Source organism: Ambystoma mexicanum, chromosome 13 (assembly GCF_040938575.1).
Source record: "Ambystoma mexicanum isolate Mex_15411 chromosome 13, UKY_AmexF1_1, whole genome shotgun sequence".
NCBI classification, from domain to species: Eukaryota; Metazoa; Chordata; class Amphibia; order Caudata; family Ambystomatidae; genus Ambystoma; species Ambystoma mexicanum.
The window spans coordinates 176,954,937-176,975,347 of record NC_090938.1 but is presented as its reverse complement, the minus strand read 5'-3'; positions in this window follow the sequence as shown (position 1 = coordinate 176,975,347).

Sequence of the window (20,411 nt, the reverse complement as noted above, 5' to 3'; positions counted from 1 at the left end):
CATGATATGGGCCATACACAAGTATTCCAAGGCGCAATGAGGCAGGGAGGGGGGAACAAGGGAACACAGAGAACGGTACTACTAGGCCAGGTGTCATTGGGATCGTGCAAGTGCAGGGGTAGGGGGAATGGGAAAAGTGCAAGGGGAAGGGTGGGGGGGAGTCCAGTACAGGGGAAGTAGCCCGAAAAAATAATACATAGGTCACCTGGTGGCAACTACAAAGGTGAGTGCAGTCAAGTGCTGGGAAGGGAGGGCTGTAGGGATAGAGAGACAGTACTGCAGTGCAGGGGTTGCCAGGGAGGCAGTGCAAGTGGAGAGTGGCTGGGCCAGGGACCAAGGTCGGTGAGAGTGGCCCAGTTGCAGCTCCTGTGCAGTTCCAGTGGAGAATTCTGCAAGGGAGAGGCAGAGAGTAAGCAGAAGCAAAGAGGAAGGACATGAGGTGCTTCCAGAACTGGAGATGATTCCCCTCAAGTTCAAGTCAGGCCGGAAGTCTGTTCCAGGGGGAGGGCCCTGCTGCGGAGAGAAATCTACCCCCAGCTAGTTGCTCTGAGAAGCGGATGACACGGACATGCAAGGTGTGCATCACACACACCTGCAAACCAGGCCATGGCCATCACTGTCATGTCACACAAACCCTCCCAAACATCAACATGTCATGGCACGCAATACCCATACACCAATGCAGTAACGATAAGGTACACATTGCCATGTCCTAAATGCACAGTGGCATCGGACACTGCTGGCTGACCCGGAATCAGATGAAATGACAGACCAACAACCTCCCACCCAAAATAAGTCATTTCAAAATGCATTACAACAGTCGTAGACGTAATATCACAATGAATGCCTGTCTACATGCACATCATGCATTGCAAAATCAACACTGCAGCTCATGTGTGCAGTGTCCTACTCCTGCATCACACTGCTCAGCGCACAGCACAGTGAACAGCCATTGTGTGTGATGCACACCCTGAGCATCACATCTAAGTGACAGACCACGTCAAACATCAAATCAGGCATGTACTGGATCCATGATCGGTCACAGAACATGTGCTGCCGGGACACAGTGGGCACCAGAAGGCAAACAGTGTACATGTGTATATGCAAGGGTGGGAGTACATGTAGTGCATCAGAGTGCAAGTGTGTGGTTCTGCAAGGACATGCACTCCACATATGCATGTGCACTCAAGTGACCATCAGTGTTCCCTACACATCACATGTGAACATCCACCATGTGTACACCCCAGCATGTCAAACCTCAACTATCCCCTCGCACCTGAAAGGAAAACACAACACATGAACAGGCATTGATCAGCAGAACACAACATGTACATGGGATACCACCATTACTATGTCAGAGTTCCCATCACACTGCAGGGCAAGGCAACAATCAACAACAACCCCCCCCTCCCTCACAAATGACCATGACCCACTGAACAACTGCACCTGGGTCATGGAGCCCCCAAACCTCAATTCCACCTGGCCACAGGATCACCTTTACCCTTCGTCACCATCTCCCACCTTGTGTGTAAAAAGATGCCTGAACCCTCTGAATACACACTCATTTCCGAAACACAAAATCCAAGGCATAAAAACGAACCCAAACACCCTCCAGTAGATGACTTGACATAGCAGTACCTCACAAAGGCCAAGTACTACCACAATGATGCAACAACCAAGGTAGCACAGCAAAACAATGTCACGACAGGATGTGAGACATGTGTGGTACATGACATAGGATGATGCACCATGAATGGATGTGTACTGTCACAGGTCCCCTGTACAGGCGCGGGAGTGCCACGAAACAACCACCCCCACCATGTCCCGGGTGCCTGCAAGGTCAAACTCACACAGGCCCCTGAGACCCTGGTGGGGAAGGAGGTTCAGGGATATGCAGTCGGGACAGGTGTTGACACACTGGATGACTGGAATGAGCGGCAGGAGAGGAGAGGTGGAATGACACATGAAACTAGGAAATGCACGAAAATGTACAACCTGCATGAACACATACACAATCCAAACAGACTTGGACATCATTGTCATGGCCTTCTGTAGTCCAGGCTCAGGAGTGGTACGAACCCACCACCCCCTCTAGGGTTTTGGCGCCTGCAAGTTCGGGGCTTACACAGGCATCCGCAACCCCAGTGGGGAAAGAGGGTCAGGGAACGTTGCTTGGATAGGCACGGGAAGCAGGAACACCGGGTAGAGGGTACAGGTTTCAAAATTGCATAGGATCACGGGTGATTAGGGAGAAAATAACATACCAAATTGAACCACACATACATCCATGCATCAGTACACTCCCCAGCAAGCCTATGCAGAGCAGTTTGTAAGAAAAACAACAAGACACTCAGCTCTGGTTTTGAGTGCTGGCCTCCTGCCTGCGCACTCTCAGGTCCGGTTACAGGAGCACTGCAATGCTGCAAAGAGAGACACAGTCAACAACCTGTACGTGCCAATTGCACAAAAACACAACACCAAACATGCCCCATAGCAACAGACTACTCTACAAACAGACAATCTGTGGTTGATGCTTCGTACCCATATATAACATCACCCCTGTGACGGGTCATACACAGTCAATGCAGTAAGGCAGCCGCTGCTGGGTGCGTGGCAAATGGAACACCAATGTGTCACAATTCACACAACATGCAATGTTCCCTGGGTAAGCAGACAGACCCATATTGCAAGCCATGACTACAGAGCAAGTTGTGTACCACCATGACCGAAACAAAGTTGGCAGTGCATTTATCATGAAGTACGTGGAAAAGACATGCACTGCACCCGAGTATGTCCCTTGCTGCTTGTCCCTGTGAGCTGCCCCTTTCCATGTCTCGGAAGGCTACATGGTTGATACAAGTGGCTCAATGGATCTTGGTGTACCGGAGGGTATGTGCCACTGCCCCTGCATGTGTCCCAGACAACCCTACTATCAGCAGCCATCAGTCCACAAACACATCTGAGCTGCATTGTGTGCTTAAACACCAATATTCGTCTAAGCTCACCCTCAGTGCTTTGACTAAGCCTGCATGTGCAACTCGCCTGGTGCAAGCTTTGCTGTGTCGTGGCCCCCCTGTGATGCTCACCTTGCCTGGAGTTCCTTGGAACATGTCAGCAGTACTAGGATGTGGGTCTGCAATCACTGTGCCTCTGCTCCTGCACACATGTGCATGTGGGCACCAACAAACGGGTCCAGAATTCCGTCGTCCAATGGGACATGTCTGCTGGCAAAGGTGCTCTGGAGGCTCATCCCCCTGCAGAAAGGGCATGTAACACATGATTAATGCTTCAAAGTCATCTGTGTGTGTCTCATCAGGCATCTCATTACTTGACCATGTCAGAGAGTCACATCACAAATCACACCATCAGTCCGTCTTTCACCTACAAAGTGTGGAACACTATCTACAGCATGAATAGCAACAAGCACATGTACAGGAAAGAAATGAAACATACTACACAATGCATAGCAATCAATGTCCACATTAATCATGATACACCCCATCTAGCAAAAGCTGAACAGTGGACAATGACACCTAAATCATCCCCACTAGGGGTGTCAACACAAGTCACACAGCACCAGACATGCCACAGATATGACAGTCCAATGCCCTTGTGTAAAATGCTGTAACACCGAACCATCCTTGCGAGCCCATGGATAAGGGAGGCAGGAGTGGCATATGTGAGTCAAGGAACCCAAGCAGCAAACACATACACAAGACAACCATGAAGGGCCCAGCTGGAACAGACAGTGGATGCCTTCAAAAGCCACAAAGCACCGCACCGTCACATGAAAGCACAATAGACTAGCAATTTTAAACTAACTCAACTATTAACTAATTACACTAACTATGGAAAACCTACATTACCTATTTAAACTAACTATCAAACAGAAATTTAACTAACTAAACTAGAAGAAAAATCAAAAATGGCCACATACGACCCGGGGGGGAGGGGAGGCACCCAGGAGGGGGGAGGTACAGGGTGCTGCTCAACATCCACATGCGATGATGCTGAGCCAAAAGAAAAAACCTCCATGGGCTCAACGCCTGCACAGCACGACCTATGTGGGAGATAGATGGTCGTCCGAGTCTGGCTCATCCTGGAAAGGAGGACGTGGCACAGTAGCCTGGCCACGCCTAGCCGCAGCTTGCCCCTCGTCGGCAGCAAGTCTGCCGGACGGGTGAGCCTGGTTCTGTGTGGCGATGTGACGTAGGTCTGCATGCAGAACCTCCCGTGATACACGTGCTTCCTCTTGCAAGGTAGCACGTGTAACACAGAGTTCCTCCTGCAAGGCCTGGCTGGACAACCGCTGCACCTCCCGGCAAGCCTGTAGCTCAGCCGAGATGGTACACTCAAGCTGTGCAAACCTCTCCTCTGCCCGCTGCCTCTGGGACATCATAAGGACACCCAGAGTGGATCTGAGGGAAGCATACTCCTCCCTCAAGGCATCCATGTGCGCCTCTGCGTGAGCAGCAATTGCTTGACGCAGAGACGACATTTCAGCCTGGCGTGCCCTGTCTGAGGCCGCCATGCCCAGCCTGAGCGAGCGGGCCGTGGACCGTGCCGCCTGCTGCTGGAGAAGCACCTGCCTAGCAGGGGGGAGCACAGATCGGGCCACACGCTCCATGCTCTCAGCGATGTTCTCCATTGCTGCCCCCTGCCGTTCTGAATTGGCAGTCATGTCTTGCTCCCACTCAGTATACAGCGGTTGCGCGCGGCGACCGCGTTGCCGGGCTTGACCCCTGCGGGACCCAAGGACCGGGGTCCTCGCTGTGTTGGCACCGCCTGCGGCTGCACGACTACATGCCCCCGTCGACGTGATGTCCCAGGCACATCAGTGACTGGTGTGGAGGGTGACCCTGCGTCCCGATCCACCACGGGCGGAGGAACCAAGACTGTCTGATCCCTCAGTGCAGGTGTCGTAGACAGAGGAGTGTCCACATCAGAATCACTCACCCCTGACACATGGACTTGATGGTCATCCAACTCAACATGGACGTCAGAGTCGTCATCAAGGCTGGACTCATAGGCAGCCAGAGACAAGATGGACTGCAGCACTTGGGGGTTTTCGTGGCCTACCTCCCCACGACCCACACTAGTGCCGGGTTGATGTGGCGTTACCAACCCTGTGTCTGGCATGACAACACCATCCTCTGCCTCCATTGCGTCATCACCTGAAAAATAGAGGGGAAAAGGTCAATACACATGTCAGAAGCACACGAGACACACACACACCGACAGCAAAGGCATCAGGCAGACATGTGACACACAACATATGACCTGGCATGCATGCTGGGTCTACTTTGAATAGCTTCTGTGATCAGACCTGTTGAAAGGTGGCAGTTTCCATGGAAGTGGGTCTATGCAGTGCAGAAAATGTGTACGCCACTCACTACCTACATCTACAAGCACTACATGGTGTGTGCCAGGAAATGTGAAGGCAGTGCAATGTCAAAATCAGACATCACGTGCATTGTGCATTCAATGTGTACCATGTCCAGAAGCCAAGCACCCCTCCACCCCAGTACCAAAGCAGGGATGCCTATCATGGTATCAAAAGGCTGACCATACACCTGTGTATTGACAGGCAGTGTTGACTGGCATCAACAGCTTCATGTGATTCAAATGACAACACTGCAAATGATGCTGGGACAGTGGGCAGGACACATGATGGAAACTCCGGAGGCCGCCCACGTGTGAAGAAGACACAACAAGAGTTGGACAGAGTCATTGGCCATTGAACAGGCTGAGGCCTGTGAGCCACACAGATTGTCAGAGCCTAAACATGTGTGCAACGCAGGACTGAGGCACAGTTGACATGGGAAGGCTGATGAGATGGCAGGCAATGTATGTAACCAAGGACTGATATTACAGTGATCATCCAGTCAAGGACACATAGGGGCATGCGTGCAATGCACATGGAGCATGAATGGGCACTCATGTCCCTGCGGGAATCTGACCCAGGCACAGTACAAGTGAGATACCCTGCATTGAGTACTAAGGCTGTCCGACATGGCATATGTCTGGCAGATTCTACGCTGGAAGTTAGCATCTACACAGGACACATGGACAAGAAACTACACATTGGCAAGATTGGAGCAGACCAGTGCAAAGGTGGAACTGGGGTGCAGAGTGGCGGAGGAGGGGCAAGGGAGCATGCCTACATGGAGTCCCGCATGCAGGCAGAGGAGACATGCATGACGTTAGCATTGCATTACTTACACATCAGAACCATGTACACGTCACATGTAGCAGCAATCATGCACAACACATCCCACAAGTGAACCACACACGTCCTCAACAAACACGCATCAACACTCACTGGACTGGGCATCGAAGTCCAGCTTCTCTCCCACTCCTTCGACCAATTCAGGTGGTATGAACTCTGCAACGAGAGCCTCATGCGGAGTGAGTTCTTCCTCCTCTGGTGCAGGCCCACCGCCAGTCACCAGAGTCAAGTTGTAATTTGAGGCACGCTTGGCCTTAGTGCTGCGCTTGATGTCATTCCAACGCTTTTTGCACTCCTGCGCCGTGCGCACCTCATGGCCGAATGAACTGACATGTTCCGCAACATGCTTACAGTGGGTGTCACGTTGGGCAGCCGTGGTCTGACTATTGGCACCCACTAGCATGTCACGGCTGTGGCCCCGCACGTAGTCCACGAGGAAGTCCAGTTCCTGCTTACAGAAAGGCTTCTTCCTCGACGTGCAGGAGGTCGTGGCTGTGTGTGGGGTCGCAGCCTGTGCTGCAGGTGCAACCTTCCTCCTCTTGGACTGTGGCGCAGACCCTGGCTGGCTAATGCCGCCCTGACCAGCATGGCCAGTGGGTTCGGTGGATTGAGCAAAGGGAGTGGCAGGTGGAGGGATGACCAGAGGCCTGACTTGTGTCAGTGGCAGCTGGGTGCCCACTAATGGACCCTGCGCAGCAACATCAGCTGTGGCAGGGTGCTTGGCCGCAACGGTCCTGGTTGGCAGGCTCACAACCGGGGTGCTGTTGGGTGCATCTGCCCCTGCACTTGCCAACACCCGGCTGTTCGGGGCAGCAGATGACATGACTGCCCCAGGGACACGTGTCTTGGTCTGAGCAGCCCAGCGTGCCCCTATGGTTTCCCCCCTGGCCTGTTGGAGATCTACCAAGGGCTCTTCAAGTGCCAACGCAGCCTGCGCTGGCAGACCCTGAGCCTGGGTGGCGGTGTCCACAGCTGCACCTGCAGCTACCGCTACCCTTGGGCCCGTGGCAGTCGATGGAACGGACTGCCGGGTCATATGGGTGCCAGTGCCAGATGCAGGAGCTGCATCCCCCGGAACCACAGGGGGTGGTGGCATGGCTGCACCAGCACATGGCACAACATTGTGCTCAAGTGGCGCACCCCTGCCTCTTCCCCCTCTGTGGCTGCCCTGGACACCCTGGAGTCCCCCTACTCCCTGGTCACCACGGCCACGTCCCCGACCACGCCCGCCACGAGGAGTACGCCCAGCTGAGGCGCCCCTCACCTTTGGTGGCCTCCCAACCATGGCACAGATGTAGTAGTGCTGGCACAGATGGAGTGGTGCCAATGGGAGGTGTACACCACAATTGACCTGGGCAATTGGGGTGAAGGGGGTGGGAAGCAAGATGTTAACAGCCCCCCTGCACCTGCAAGGCTGTATGTGACCCCGGTGATGTGGTGACGGGTCACGCAACGCTCAGGCACCCCAAAACTGCAGTAAAACCGTGCACGCAACCCTGCAGCCTACGTGCGTGGATTGGACCTCCCGCAGTACGCGGTGGCACCCAGTAACACGAATAACGCGTACGCGTGGGACACGCAGGCTACTATGACATCAAAAATGGGTGCGATACACAGGGGCACCCGCAGTGGGAAAAAGAGCGTGTGTGACTCACCGTCTGACTAGCGCGATGCAGAAAAACACGCGTAGCCAATACCCCCGCCAAAAGAAGAGATACGTCCTTGAGAGCTGTGAAGTTGTGATGGCGCGCGAAACAACAGGAAGCAGCAACACACGTCGGTCTCCACGAAAGGCACGTACAGCGAACTGCTGGGCCCGCTCACCTTTAACCCGTGCTGAGGGAAACGCACGCGCGCGTCACGTCACTTACGCGCATAGGCTCTTTCCTCGTATTACACGCGGACGTGCAGTTTCCATGCGCGCTTACGCGCATGGGCCTTTCCTCGTATTACACGCGGACGTGCAGTTTCCATGCGCGCTTACGCGCATGGGCCTTTCCTCGTATTACACGCGGACGTGCAGTTTCCACGCGCGCTTACGCGCATGCCCCTTTCCTCGTATTACACGCTGACGTGCATGTGTGTTGGGGATTGTGAGGACCTGGTGGAGGCTGCCCCTGGTGGCTGGGGGTGCAGGGTCACATGCGTTGGGGGGGAGTAGTGCAAGTTGACATGTGGGTTGGCTGGTGGGCATGGGCATGGTGGATGGGGTGCCTGCATGACATGTGCTGGGTAGGCCCCTGTGGTGTGAGCCACCTGCAGGGGCCGTGGAGGGTGTACAGGGAACACCTGGGAGGACCCACACGTGCAATTCAAGTGTGCTGCTCCCCGCGCACCCCTGTAATACACGTACCCTGTTGATATCGCGCACACCTGTAATACACGTACCCTGATGGAATTGCGTGTGTAACTTCCCGCGCACCCCCGAAATACACGTACCCCGCTCAATCGCGTGTGTCACTTCCCGCGCGCCCCAGAAATACACGTACCCCGCTCAATCGCGTGTGTCACTTCCCGCGCGCCCCCGAAATAAGAGTAGCCCGCTCCCCCAGGCCCGATCGCGTGAAGAACTTCACGTGAACCCCTGTAATACACGTAGCCCGCTCCCCCAGGCCCGATCGCGTGAGTAAGTTCACGCGAACCCCTGAAATACACGTAGCACGCTCCCCCAGGCCCTATCGCGTGAAGAAGTTCACGCGAACCCCTGAAATACACATAGCACGCTCCCCCAGGCCCGATCGCGTGAGAAAGTTCACGCGAACCCCTGAAATACACGTAGCCCGCTCCCCCAGGCCCGATCGCATGAGAAAGTTCACGCGGACCCCTGAAATACACGTAGCCCGCTCCCCCAGGCCCGATCGCGTGAAGAACTTCACGCGAACCCCTGTAATACACGTAGCCCGCTCCCCCAGGCCCGATCGCGTGAGAAAGTTCACGCGAACCCCTGTAATACACGTAGCCCGCTCCCCCAGGCCCGATCGCGTGAGAAAGTTCACGCGAACCCCTGAAATACACGTAGCACGCTCCCCCAGGCCCGATCGCGTGAAGAAGTTCACGCGAACCCCTGAAATACACGTACCCTGTTGATATCGCGCACACCTGTAATACACGTACCCTGATGGAATTGCGTGTGTAACTTCCCGCGCACCCCCGAAATACACGTACCCCGCTCAATCGCGTGTGTCACTTCCCGCGCGCCCCAGAAATACACGTACCCCGCTCAATCGCGTGTGTCACTTCCCGCGCGCCCCCGAAATAAGAGTAGCCCGCTCCCCCAGGCCCGATCGCGTGAAGAACTTCACGCGAACCCCTGTAATACACGTAGCCCGCTCCACCAGGCCCGATCGCGTGAGAAAGTTCACGCGAACCCCTGAAATACACGTAGCACGCTCCCCCAGGCCCGATCGCGTGAGGAAGTTCACGCGAACCCCTGAAATACACGTAGCACGCTCCCCCAGGCCCGATCGCGTGAAGAACTTCACGCGAACCCCTGTAATACACGTAGCCCGCTCCCCCAGGCCCGATCGCGTGAAGAAGTTCACGCGAACCCCCGAAATACACGTGCCCCGCTCGCACAATTGCTGTATGTTGCCACTTTTGTGATGCGCAGGGACGCTACCGCCTGCCTTCGTGTGGCGGACGTGTATCGGCTTGTGCGTGTCTTTCGCTGTGCGTGGCTTTGCCCTATTCGGTTCCATGAATACGTGTGGTTCGGGTGCGTGTGGGCGTTCCCTCTGCTTCCCTGCAGTACATCCCCAGTTACGCCCTTGTTTTCGCAAGTTGTTCCCCATTCCGCGCGTTACGCCCCGTGTTCCGCCCACTTTCTAGTGTATGCGCAGAGGTTGTGCGCTTTCACTGTGCGCGTCGCGCACGTCTTTCGGGATGTTGCAGTGACGTGTGCGCCATGCACGGGTTTGGCGCACATCCCGAGGAAGACACGCGCAGGGACTTCCATGAATCGCACGCGTGCGCGTGCGCCTCTTTTTTTCCGCTTGCGCCTGCTTGCGCCTGCTTGCGCGTAGATTTTCGGCGCACGATTGTTCCATGAATCGGCCCCTTAATCTCGATATACAACATAGTACACAGTAGGCCTCATTATAAGCATGGTGGTCCGGGAACTATGGTACCAGTAAGCATGCCAGTACCGAGGGTTCCCGGACCACCATACTACGAGCTGTGCTGTGACCTGGCGGGCAGAGCGGCACCCGCGAGCACAGCACGTCGGATGCACCGGCACCATTCTGAATGGTGCCGGTGCATCCGAGTTCCCATTCCATTCAGTCCTATGGGGCCAAATGGGGATGGGGAGTCCCTTATTGCCGGCACCCGCAAATGGGCTATTACCGGGTCTGCCGAACTCGGCATGACCCAGTTTTTGCCCATTCTCAGGTAACAGTAAAAATGAAACTCCGGCGGCAGCCATGCCAGTTTTGCCGGCACGGCTGCCGCCGGAGTTATAATGAGGCCCAGTATTTGTTAGCCCACAGTAACCTCCCCCTCAGAAAAACTGGAACAAACATTTCTGAAACAAACCACTTACCTTACCCAACGGACAACAAGCTCTATACCAGTCTGTGTTGCTGAGTGAAGGAATACAGAGAGATGCCCCGCAATGCTTCATAATAACATTGCTGTCATCTTGTAAGTTCTTAATGTGCTTTCAAAATGACAGCAATTTCCTTGGAAGCATTACGGGGCATCTTTCTGTATAAATATCCTACAAACTTCACCATTCCAATATGTCTGCTGCTGTAACAGTTTGTCTTACTTCTGAGCTGCAGCTCACCTCCTTTCCCCATCACATCAATTCGCTCTGCAAGTGGCAGTGGACCACAGCAGGACTTGACACATCCATGGTCGAAAAGGCACATTATTACACAGATTAGCACCTGCGTCATCACCATAAAGATGGCACAGGTTCTAATGGCGATATTACACTCAGCGGCGTGCGATCATGTCGGTACCAGCACTGCCGCCCGCGTTAAGGGAGCCTTGCTTCGCTCACTCAGGCCCTTAAGTTGGGTGGCGTGCCCATCTAAAAGGTGCCGTAAATTAAAAAAAAGATTGAAAATAGAAGATAGTTTAGAAATGTTAATAAAATATTTTGGGGGGACAGGACAATGCTTGAGCCTCCATTTAAGATTTGGAAATTAATGAACGCTTTAGTGGAAGGGTAGCACTTTAGAACTCCAAGGGGTCGGAAATAAAAAGTATAATTAAAAAATCGAATCCATATGTGAGATAACTCCTTGCTACACCCAGAAAGAGATTAAAGTGCAGCGCCTAGCAAGGACGTATACACTTGTATCCCTTTACTGTAAAGGAATAAAATTGCAGAGTTATTATGTGATGGAGTATGTTGTCTTGTGGGAATTCCCCAATTGGAAATATCCTAGTTTAAATATGTAAAAGTCGACGATTCTGAAAATGCAGAAACACTCTTGGTCACTCTCTCTTACCACCACATAAAGCCCCTTATTAGCCACTGATCAGAGGAAGACTGAATCCCAATAGAAACACTACAGTAAATAGGTTAATAATGTCTGCGACCTTGCCAAATGAAAAAAAAAAAAACTGAACGCCATTAATGGTACTGTTTGAATTTGGCCTCTGAAACTTAATTGATTAATAGAGTCATTCAAGTATTAACCTCACTGTGAGGAAAAAAGAGAGTGAACTTCCCATGAATATTTAGAAATGCGACATTGTTATGCTACAAAGAAATATAGCAGAAGCTCGAACAGAGTGCCTTCTTCTGCACAGACAACATGGGTAGCCAGTAACCACAAAGGACCTACTTCGGTATTGCAGCTTGTGTAAGTGTGAAAAGCACCTCCCCGACATAGTCAAATCAAAATTGTTAAAGAATCAGAAGATGTCCTGAAGTGACAGTTTCATTATTTTAGGTGCACAATACAATAAAGAAACATTCCTGAGTTGTAAACACTCTTGTGTCAACCATGGCATGATTTTATTTCAGAAGGGTCCTGGACATACATGAGCCCTGGGCAGAGTGAAACCCCAGCCATGTTGGAATGATAATTTGGACACGGCAGCCATATTTGGAGGCGTGTCTCAGTGAGAAGTTTGATTGATTGGCACACATGTAAAAGTCGATAAGGCTGTGCAGGCATGATGCGATCCACTGCATGGGTCCAAGCTGTGTTACCCCACCTCAGAACCGAAACAATAGTTGCAAGGGCGCTAGACGCTGGGCCATGTCTTATTAGCACATGGAGATCACCATTGACCTCCTCTCAGCCAATCACACTGTTCAGAGTGCAGGCAATAACTATTGTTATTGGCTGCATTGACTACATTCTGAACATTGTGTGTTCAAAAGCAGACAGGGAAACACCTTTTAAAGAAAGGTTTTTATTTCACCACGAAAACTGCAAAACACGTATTGCTCATACCACTATGTGTTAACAGCTTTATAGACCTCAGTACGGGCGATTATCGCTTGTGATAATGGCCCTTCCCAACTTACTGCCATGGTGATGGCAGGTGATAGTAGTCTGTAAGGCTATATTATGTTTAATGGAGTGGAATAGTACTGTAAGCGCTGTAAAGTCATGCCCTAGAGGATGCTCTGCTAGGAAGTCCATTTTTAATGTAATCAAATAAATCTATTTTAATGACTTTTCTGTATGAGGCTCATTGGGTAAAACCCAATAATAACCCAGAGCTGTCTGTGCTTGATGCCAGTTTCCCTGTCCATTTCTGCACAGCTGTCTGGAAATAAATACAGTCTATTCCTTTGCTGCCCGGCGTAGCTCGTTGCCTTATTTGTTGAGTAGTGCTCCATTTCTACAATCTGTGCCGTCACAGCTTGGATTCATCATGCCCAGTGTGGAATAAGTGGCATTTTACTTATAAGTCAGCCATTCTCTGTTCCATGCTAGATATACTCAGACTTCTGACTGTGCCACCTCCCCAAACATGGCTGTGGTCACAACATAATCTTCCCAACCATGGCTGCATTGTTGCTCTGTCCGTGACTCATGTACGTCTAGGGCCTCTCAGAAATAAAATGCTGTCAGCTTTAGAAAAAACAACTCACTTGAACCTTATGTAAATATGGTCATGCAGGAGTGTAATATTATTATACCATTATTTTTCCATAATGATCCTAGAGTATGATATATATTGATAGGTGAGTTGGCTAGGGACTATCAAAGACGTATTTGTGTTGTTGCAGGCTAATGTAACCTAACCGCCCACCCATGTAATGTAACTAAGATGTGATCTTGTAACAGCACCTCCATGCCCTTGGGCTGTGTGAGCGTTTTATAAATGCAAATAAATAAATAAATAAATAAATAAATAGGTTATGATATAATTTGAACATTATTTAACCATTATAGTAACAGGACATTGGACCGACCTTAAGCAATGTATAAGGACATTTCATCCAAAGGAAAAAAAGTTTCACCAGGCTGACTTATTATTTACATAGCACTGCACTAGTATCCGCTCCATGCCGCCTCCTCTCGGCAACTCCCTACTGCCACCCTCAGAATCTCCATCATCAGCTCATATAACATTCCACATCCCGCTGCATGCATGTGACACACTGCAATACATCCACCGCCTAAAGGAATAAGGTAAACATTTACATTCATTTACTTATGTAGAGTCCTCCATTCATTTGGGAATCCGCCTTCATCTGGAAAGTCTTTTGAAATCTTGGGCATCACCATCCATTTACTATGCCAACGTGCAAATCGTTACCCGTAAGCATCATCCAACGTAACAACATTCTTCTGGTCTTTGGCAATGCAGTGGGTCAAAGAAAATTAGGAACATTTCTTGGACACTTCAAGGGATTTTTGGTCGACATGCAGCAGTGCCTGTTCATATTTTCTCAGACCATCCATGTAGTCATAAATGTTACTGTACCTTTCTTGGCTGGACTTAAATGACATCATAATTAAACAAGGGCATGGGAGCCCCTCTACTGAGAACGATCATGGTCAAATACCCTGTTCTATGGAATTTCTCCAGAGAGTCTACAACCATGTTTGTGCTTTAGAGAGCCTTAGTTTCACCTCACTGAGGAGGCCCAACAAGGCCGAAACACGTGTCTGGGGTTGCTGATGGTAGTCTTATTCAGAGAAGAATTGCCATAGCATTTCAGTGCTGGACTATGCAAATAGATATTTCTCCTCTGTGAAGGGTGCAATGAGCTACAACGTGGTTGTAGACCCTCCTGAGTGGAAGACATTCCATAGAACAGGGTATTTGACCTATGTTCATTCTCAGTAGAGGGGCTCCCAAACTATTGTTTAAATGACATCATACATTTCCTCTTATTGCCATTCTAAGGATAAACAATAGTTCACTTCACAGGATTTAGATGTGCCTGATTCCATGCCAGTGGTTTCCTTTCTCACAGCTTGAACATCAGCCCACTATGAGGGGTTTTCTATCAATATCAAGGCAACATATTTGCTTCAATTAAGGAAGTAAGGAAAGACATGATGTACATTGAAACCATAGACAATCATGCCTCTAGGACTTACATCTATGACAATGGGGATGACCACAAGACCCTGGTCTTGTCACTGGTAGCACATGTTGAACTATTCCTGACAGTCACTCCCTCCCATTTGCTTGATTAACGTTTACCAGCCATGATAAAGACATTCTAACCATACATTAATAGAATGCCCTGCCCAGATGCTCTTGGGGACGGGGGGGGGGGGGTTGGTTGGGTTGATCTATTAAATGTTCCCTCTGGACACTAGACCTAACGACCTTGGAATTTGTCAATAATGTCCCCTCCTCAACGATGACGTCATATTTGACATCTTGCCACACGCAAAGATCAAAGCACTCAGGACACTCATCTTCTGTTGGTTCTACACAACACTTTGGGCCTCATTACGACCCTGGCGGTAAGGGGTTTACGCCAGCGTTAGCTGCGCCGACCCCTTACCGCCAATTACGAGGTCCCTTAGCGCCATGGCGCTTTTAACACCTGCTTTTAGCAGGTGTTAAAAACCATGGCGCTAAGGGACCATGGAGTTAATTACGCCACCGTAATTTACGGTGGCGTAATTAACGCCTTCCCCACTCCCATTATGCCCTATGGGGCAAAAATGGGAATGGGGAAGGGTAAATGGGGATTGGGGACTTACCGCCCCCGCCAACCTCGGAATGGGGCGGTAAGTCCGCCAACCACCATGGCGTAAACGTAGTTTACGCCATGGTGGTAAAGTCACGGCCCAGGCGGTAACTTACCGCCTGGGTCGTAATGAGGCCCTTTATCTTCTTCATCAGCTGTGTGTCATCCATTCACTTTAACAAAACCTCTGAAGTAGGCACCCTCCAAAATGTTTTCCTCACTATCACCAGTCCCATGTCTTTACATTGAAGGTTTCTTCAGGGCAAGTCTCTTCCATGCAGTAAATACATTGATGCTCTCTCCTCGCTGCCACTTCCCTCCTCAACTCTCTTCCTCGAAGGGGGTATCCCGTCCCCTTTACCCAAATGTCTCAATTTCTGACGTTTTCCCACCTCTGCACTTACTTTGATCTTCAGCCATGATGCTGTTTCAGAATGGAACTTATGACTCTCCTGGCCCTGTCCCCTAGATAGCATCTTCAGCCCAAACTACCCTACCTCTACCATGCCCAACACACATCCTCCCGCACCTCCGTCCACAAAGAGATACTTTGTCGTGCTGCAAGTGCGGCACAGTTAAGACCTGCTTGCACTTTCAGCACAGCAAAAACAAGCCAGACTGCTATCTACATCCCTGTCAGCCTACAGCTTCAAAATAGGAAGTTTAAGGCCACTAATGAAAAAAATCACCCTTGACCCAATACATTTAGCAAACTACTGGATAATCATGCACCCCCTGTTTAGCGGCAATGACATTAAGAAAGTAATAACTACTTCCAATAATCGAGCAACTCAATCTGCTCCAAGTTTACCAATTTGGGTACTACTCCAAATGCCACATTGAATGTGCCACCATCCAGGTGGTCAGCAATGACCTTCAGAATAACAACAAAGGAACTTATATCTGCCAGTCCTCATGGACCTCCCAGCTGTATTCGACATGGTCGACCATCACACACCACCCCCCCCTTGAAACAGGATGGGATTATTTAGCACCATCTTGAAATGGCTCACATCCTACTTATCTGGAAGACACCATGCTGCATAGATGGGCCCCCTCGGGGCTGAACGATACCCCACCACCAGTGGAGTCTCTTAGGGTTCCATTCTCTTCTCAGTCACCCTCAACCTCTGTATGCAACCACTGGGATCATTCCTAAATAACACCTACATTGAGGTACACACAGTTGAACCTAAAGGTCAAAGGCCTACAAGATATTGCTCACGTTCACTCATGCCTTTCAGTGAAATGTGGATGAAAATTGCCAGTCTACTGCTTAACACCACCAAGACCAAAAAAAGGCTCAAGCGGCTTGATATCAGATCTTGCTGGTCACCAGGATTATGCACTTCCTCCTGCCCCACGGCCTCAAGAATGGTGGTGCAGACCCTATTGGTCTCATATATCTATGGGGGTAACTCCCCTCCTTCATGACTCCCAGCATCTCATCTCCCATTCCCAATTGGTCCACCATGCCATGACTCCCCTCATCATCGACTCTAGGATATTTTACAAAAATCCTGCATTGTTTGCAAATTACACTGGCTCCCCATCCCGGTTACGATCCACCTCCCTCACCTACAAGGAATCCACTGCTGGTATGCTGGCCTCACTGACAGACAAACTAAAATGATCAGAGGGCACATGGTTGTCTCAGAGTACGTCCATTGGCAGCCTGGAAAATAGACTTGCTCGTATGGAGAAAACTAGGAAACAGTCCTTCTCATGCTATGCTCAGGTCCACTAGAATGCCATCCCAGTGGCAATCCAGACTGCTCTAAGCCTCCTACAGGTTAAGAAAAAACTTAAATGCTGGCTCGTTCAACAACACGCTGGTGTAACTTAGTTTCCAGCTATCTTGTGCACACCCCATATGTAAATTGGACTGTGGTTATCATTACTAATATTTACTTGATGACTTGTTGAATCCTTATTATCAATGTTTTAATCCTACAACAATCTGTTCAAGGTTTATTCGAAAGTCTGGGAGCCCTTCTACTGAGAACGAACACGGCCAAATAACTTTCCAACCATGTTTCCTCTGTGAAGGGTGCAGTGAGCTAAAACGTGTTTGTAGACCCTCCCTGAGTGGGAGAAATCCCATAGGACAGGGTATTTCACCAATGTTCATTCTCAGTAGAGGGGCTCCCACGCCCTTGTTTACTCTGCTCGAGCTAGGTTTGTGCAATAAAAATACATAATAGTAATAATAATCTTACTAAGGCATGGCTTCAAAGAGGAGAAGAAATCTGCCACAATCCTCTTGTTGCAGAATAAAACAGACCACCACACTTCAAAACCACTGTATTCTCAGCAGCCACATACACATCATTGCAATGTCTTCCTATCACTGAGGCTGGAAAAACAAACTTCCAGTGGCTTCATACCTGAATTCATCACAATAGGCATTCCATGCAAAGTGAATCTGCAGAATTATGTGGCCTATCCTACCTTCAACGCCTCCCTCTCCTCTCCACAGCTCAATAGTTTATTTCTAAACTACTCAGAGAATGCAAAGTGAATATTTGTATTGTGTATGGCTTGGAAGCTTTTAGCAGCAACTTCACTCTCAAAATGCCATCTATTCTTACTCTGAAGTCACGGCAGAGGCGTCTTCTTCTTCTTGCTGATAGATTTGAATCCATCAGCTGTGATTTTTGCATAACGAGGCTTGTGCCTCATTACTCCATCTTCTCGGGTTGAGTGTATAGTCATGGGTTTGGATTCTTCTTGGTCTGTGTGGATTTGTCACAGTAGGGCTGGTTTCACAGGGTCTTCGCCCTGATGGGCCGCGGGTAGCAGTCTAAGGGGTTTGCAGTGGTGGCACTGAGTCTTCTGATCAGAGCGTTGTGTATTCCACAATAAATTCCCGTGACATCACTGCAAGGGATACAGCATTTTGTCGGCCTCCCCAGGTATCTTGAGACAAGCGCGATGTAGAAGGAACCCACCACTTTGACCACAAAAACTGCCGCTCCACTGACAGCACAGGATATGGGATTTGCTCTGTCGAAGTCAGTTCTGCCCTTGTCAACATGAGACCTGTGGCTCTGTCATACTATCAGAATCACAGCTCCTTCCCTGTGACAGAGCTGCAGTGGTAGGAGAAATGTCGTGAGATAGGGGGGGCTGGGGTTAGGTGTTTTTCTTGATGGGGAGGGCATGCCTCAAAATGAGGGAAGGGGGTGGGGGCAAAATGCCACGTATTTAATGTTTTGGTTTGGGGAGGGGTGAACTAGCAAAGGGAGGGCGACAAGATGCCAGATACAATTAGTACTTTTTTGGCCCAGAGGGGAGCAAGAGGCTGCATAATGGAGGTGTGGAGGGTTGCAGGAGGCCAGGTACGTCTTGTGCACGGGAGGGTGTTGGAATCACCCAGTGTAGGTGAGGATGGTGTCATGATGCCAGGTATTGATTCTATGATAGAAGTGGGGAGGAAGACATTTTGAAATATCAGTGATGTCATCAGTGTGCTTTAGTTTCCAGTGATGTCATTGATGGTGACATAAGTGATGCTGTAAGTGGTTTTGTATGTGATGCATGAGTGATGTAAACTGTGGTGTTATCAGTGATCCAATGATTTAACTAATGATGACATAATTGATGCCATCGGTGATGTGATGCCATAAGTCTCCTCATGGGCTTTGTATTGGAGCAGATCAAAGTTGATGTGGCCCAACTTCCAACACCAGCCACATTTCCGGGAGTTTTGTTGTGGTAAACTGGCACGGTGTTTGCCTATGCTGTACGCCCGACTTTGCCGCCCAATAAGCAAAAGGAAGAGGTAATGGACAAGGAAAAGGGACCAAGACAGGGATGCATACTATGGGCTGTGATGAGGATGCTTGTGAGGCATTTTGACAAGGCTGCACGTGTGGAACTGTGCTGAGTCTTGGATGAGGGACTGTGATGAGGAGGGTTTTAAGGTAATTAGGCACTGTGATGAGGAAGAGTGAGACAGGAATAATGAGGGACTGTGACGAGGAAGTAGGTAGCGGAGTAAGGAAGGCACTTTGATCAGGGCTGGACTGGTCTATAGGGAAATCTGGAGATTTACTGTAGGCCTCTGCATCCTGGGCCTCTTGTGTGTGGGATACAGGGATGAATAGGGACTGTGATGAGGAGGAGGAATGCAGGTTAACAAGGGCTAGTGATAAGGAGAGATATTGGGGTAATGAGGGATTGTGATGAGGAGGAGAGATGCAGGTGTAATATAGGACTGTGAAAAGGTAGAGATATGAGGGTGTAATTTGGGACTGTAATTCGGAGGAGGCTTTTGGGGGTAATAAGGGTCTCTGAAGCGGATGAACGATGCACTGTTATTAAGGAACAGTAACGGGGAGTGATGTGGGGGTAATGTGGGATAGTGAAAAAGAAGGAGGATTGCAGGGGTAATGAGGGACTATGATGAGGCTGTTTGCCAGATTTATGAGGGATTGTGATGAGCATGAGGGATGTGGGAGTAATGAGGGAATGTAATCAAGTTGAGTGATGCAGAGGTAATGAGGGACAGTGGCAAGGAGCATGCAGGGATAATGTGGGACGGTGAGGAGGAGGAGGATAGCAGGGTTAATAAAGAACTGCTACTTGGAGAAGGTATTCTGGCATAATGAGGCCAGTGATGAGAGGAAGGAAGGTTGTGAGAATGAGGGTCAATCGAGGTTCAATGAAGGATTGTGATGAGGAGGAGTGTGGTTGGAATTACGATGGACTGTGCTGGGGAGTGGAAACATTGGGGCAATAAGGTACTGTGATGTAGTAGGAGCTATGTAAGTGAATGAAGGCCTGCGATGAGGAGGAGGAACGCAGAGTAATGAGGAACTGTAAAATGGAGAAAGTATGCTGGCATAATGAGGAACTGTGATGATGAAGAGAGTTGCTGGGGTAATGAGTGACTGTGAGAGGAGGAGAATTGCAAAGGAAATGAAGCACAATTATCAAGAAGGAAATGGGCGTAATGAGGGAATGTGATGAGAACCATGAGTTGTTGGGGTAATGAGGGACAGTGAGGAGGAGGAAGAGGGTAATGAGGAATCTTATGGGGGTAATGAA